This window comes from Pseudochaenichthys georgianus, chromosome 3 (genome assembly GCF_902827115.2).
Source record: "Pseudochaenichthys georgianus chromosome 3, fPseGeo1.2, whole genome shotgun sequence".
Classification (NCBI taxonomy): Eukaryota; Metazoa; Chordata; class Actinopteri; order Perciformes; family Channichthyidae; genus Pseudochaenichthys; species Pseudochaenichthys georgianus.
In genome coordinates, this window is record NC_047505.1 from 35039682 (window position 1) to 35044089 (window position 4408).

At 36.0% G+C, this 4408-nt stretch overlaps 1 pseudogene; it reads right to left on the bottom strand.

The window, feature by feature from the left end:
* Positions 1 to 2321: 2321 nt before the first annotated feature.
* On the bottom strand, positions 2322 to 4155 carry LOC117443626 (calcitonin gene-related peptide 1-like; annotated as a pseudogene).
* Between the last annotated feature and the right edge of the window lie 253 nt (positions 4156 to 4408).

A 4408-nucleotide genomic window follows, 5' to 3' on the forward strand; every position in this document is an offset into this window, starting at 1 on the left:
GTCTACTTTCGAGGCGAGCCGCAATGTGTCTCAAACAAGCCTAGTGACAGCAACATAGCCTGCTTGTGCTACCACACTTTCCCCTGAAAATATCGTTAAATAACGAAACTTGTAAATATTGCCAATCCATACAAAGTGTAACCACATCATGTAAATATGAAAGCAATCTTTAAAAATAACAGCGTTGGTTTAATATATGACTATTTTGACCATGTTTCTGCTGTTTTTGCCATAGAGAAGCATTGCCACGGAAGTGCGTTTTGAACTATCCCGGCATACATAAACCACGTGACCGGCCTGGCGGCGACATCAAAGAGTGTCGTAACTCTTATCTCTCTATGGCTCTGCACAAACCATGTTCCCAGGGGAGCTCATGTCCCCTCCAGTTCGCACCCTGCTGGAACTGTGCATGAGTGACAGCAGGTGCACACAGAGAGACAATGTCCCGCCCTCTTTCTTTTATAAGTACCTATTAAAGGTGAGCTCCGCCATTTTCCCCCACCTGTTCACAAACAGTAGGCCTATGGCTTTGAAGGGAACTGTGTGCTAATTTGCATCAGTAAATGTTAGTTGTGTTTGTTCTATTATTATATTATGGGTTATTCTCTTTCCTTATAGCCTACCTACACACTCACAAACTCATGTGTCAAATGTAATAGATCTCTTCTCAAACACTTTATACTAATTTAAATCACAATAACTGCACATTTGTTACAGGTAGCCTATATTATGATTATTATGAATTGAATAAAATGTACGGCATTACATTTTGTGGAATACTCTTTTACTCCTCTTCTTATTGAAGCTCTAGGTAACCAACAATTGAACCATATCAAATTGATTTATATTGAAACATCTGATAATGAAATAATATCAAATAAGATTTGACACCTAACACATTTTTAAAGAAACATTCTTTAATCTTGTTTAGAGATGATCCAATTGTGTATGCATAGTCAATGCAATTTCCCTCTTTGTTTCACGGAAAAATGATTGTTATACATAGCATAGCTTGATTTTGTACATGTTGTATGAACTTTTTTTGAAATGATGTTCACAGCGTTAAACACCTTTAATCACTAAATCAACAAAAACAAAGTAAGCCATGAAAGAATAATATAGCTAAAATGTATTCCATTCCATTCACAATTATTACAATATTTAGAATCATAAGTACATTTTTTCCCGATAGCGTTATGTACAATAATGAAATATAACGATGTGTTTACACCAAGGCACAGGACAGCCACAGTTAAAGGTTTTGTTTGAAGACATTCAGTTTGAAACACTGTACTTCAGATACAGATCTGACGACTAGTTGAGCCAAAGCCAAGACAAGGAAAAAAACATTATCGTCCTTCTTGGCAAAAAACAATCTTCTCAACAACATTTATGTTATGCTTTTTCTCCGTTTTATAAGCACAGGCAACAATTATCATTACTGACTATAACTTCTGAAAGCAAGAGATCAGTCTATGTTTTATTGCAGAATACTGTACGTTCTAGTTCCAAGTGTTTGCAGGTAGATGATGATGCAGTTGTTGCTCCCTCAAAGCAGGCACTTCGTCCTAGAGAGCCAAAAATAGACAAGAACACAATAAAAACATGTTCATCTAATGAAAGATTTAGAATAGTGAATATTTGTACAGTACATTTGGTTTCATTACAACAGATTCACAGAACAGTGAAGAGAAAGAGCTATACAAAGTATGGGTAACATACAGGGATCAAGTTATTTTGTTGTGGTAGACTTTTTTGGACTGCCTGCAAGGCTTGTAACAAACATGTCACTGCAGGCAAATTGGTTTTTGGTCAGTGTGGTGATATTGAAATGATCACATTATAGTAAGATACACTTGAGAACTTCCAAACTTACTTCAAACCATTACAATATTAAATCATAATATCTCATTCCAGTTAATGCCAAACTAAGGTACCTATTGCTGTAATTCTATATTCCAGTTGTTATATCCATAACAATCACTTGCACAAATCAGTAAAGTTAACACTTGGATCGTAAACAGTACTGCTTTAGTTATACTTAAAATATCTGTTTTCCATGGTACTGACTACCTTCACCAATCGCTGCATGTGGACACAAAGTGATATATTCGACAATAATATATTGAGAGATTTCCCATGATAACCATATCAATGTCATGAATTGTATTTAGAAATAAAAAGGTTTCCACTGAATTTAACTCTCAAGTCTCCAAACACAATGATTTCATTAAAATCACTTTAGTATAAGCTTTACGTCCAGCCATTAAACAGATCTGAAAGCACAGAGTTTGTAACATACCATGTGTCTGCTCTTGTGCTCACACAGGGCCGAGCCGCTTTCGTCTGCCAAACGCCTTGGCCCCCACGTTGGTGGGAACAAGTTGCTGTGTCCCAGTCCTCCTGTCCGACTCAGGAAGTCAGCCAAACGGTGGGTCACACAGGTGGACGTGTTGCATCCCCGCTTCTGTGCTGTTGCATTACTTGTAAAATTGAAAGACAATGAAAACATTTGTTATGACATTTAAGATCAGGCCAGATATCTGCATGGCATATGTTGAACACTATCGGTAAGTATCAACTACAAGTTAATCACAGTAAAAATGCGTAGATAAATATTTCAATAATTTGTGTGTGTGCATTATAGGCGGTCATGCTTACCCTTTTCTTCTTTCATTTTTTTTTATTCAAATATGTTTTTAATCTTGGGTGAATAAAAAAGAGCTTCCATTTTTTAGATGCATTTATTAAAGTGAAAGCATAGTTGTATAAGGAGAAAACAATTATTTACCACTAGAAAGGTTTCACGCTCTTTTTAAAATTGTATAGGGATATACAGTTAAATGTTCAAGTCTCTGTCAAAATCTAATGACTGCAAGTGGAAAAATAAATCAAGGACGTTTCCATGAAGTTAGTCAGACAAATACAATCCACATGCATCAGCAGTCCTGTGAACAGATAGTGCTGGATGAACGAGCAAACATTAACTCAGATGAATAGGTGGGCTAGAAAGTGAGAGATTTAGTTGTAAGTATTGCCATAGTTTTCATATTGCTCAGAGAGACTTCGCTTCCCAGGCGTCCCTGCTCCCACGTTGGTGCGTGGATAGGTTTGTAGTTTATGAATATCCTGGGATAGTTTTCCCAGCACACAAGTGCTTAAGCCGGTGCAGCGCTTAGACATGGGTCTATCCAAGCTGTTAGAGACAAAGACAAACATGCAGAGACAGACTTACAGAAACATGCATTCAGATAAATATTAATAATTTCATGCATGATATTTTTTTCTAAATTGGCGTCAGTGAAATGAATGTAATGTCTTGAAGGCATGCTAAAAGATCCAACAGGCATGTAAGGAAATCTTGTTAATCAAATTATTGTATTTGACTTTTCATGATTTCTTCAGTTTCATGTTATATCCATCATGCATGTTCTTTTATGTACTTTGATAGCATGCTCTGTTATGTTTTTGACAGACACATAATTTAATGTAATTCTAAATGGATAAATGAATGAATCACTAACTGCAGTCCATGCATTAAGCCTTAATGATAGTGTGCATTTTACATGAACTCTACTGTATACCTTCATCATTAATAAGAACCAAGAATTTGGAGCTGCAGGGCTTAAACACAAAAGTGTGTTATATGTTGGATAGATAGATAGATAGATAGATAGATAGATAGATAGATAGATAGATAGATAGATAGATAGATAGATAGATATAACCCACACCTGTTTCCGTCAGGTGATTGGTATTCTTGGTCAACTGAAGTTATTTGCAAGAATTCCTTGATAGCTCGGAGTAACTTCTGGGCATCATCATTCGATAGTGTGACTCCATCTGACATTAACTCCTTACTAGTTCTGAAAATACACATTCAGCATTAAGACATTGAATGCTAACCATATGTATCTCACATGCAGTAATTGCTCCTTTTAGAAACGTAGAAGGGACTTTCATTTTTCAGAATAATCTTTAACACAAAATATATTATCAGACACAATCACAATGTATTTAAAAAAGTGAAATATATGTTATACTTTTAGAATAATGCTACAACTCTTACCTGGATGGAGCTGCCTGTGAGACGTATATCTGACAAATTATTAGCGCATAGGCAAGAAGGAGGGTCCAGAGTTTCATCATTATCATGATTGCCTGTAAAAAAACACACAAAAGGTAAAAACATTTGTGTTGCAAGGAAAGGTTTTTAAAGTTATAGTATGTTCTGTTTCATCATGTTTTTAATCTACTGCACACATTCACAGCCATGTGCATCTCTGTCCCTCTCTAACACTTCCTCTCTCTGCTGAACTTGCAGAGGCAGATAGAAGAGTTATTGGTGATATGCTGACACTAAGCATTTGCAAACAACCATAACAGCAGCTCTGTCCATTAGGATAAT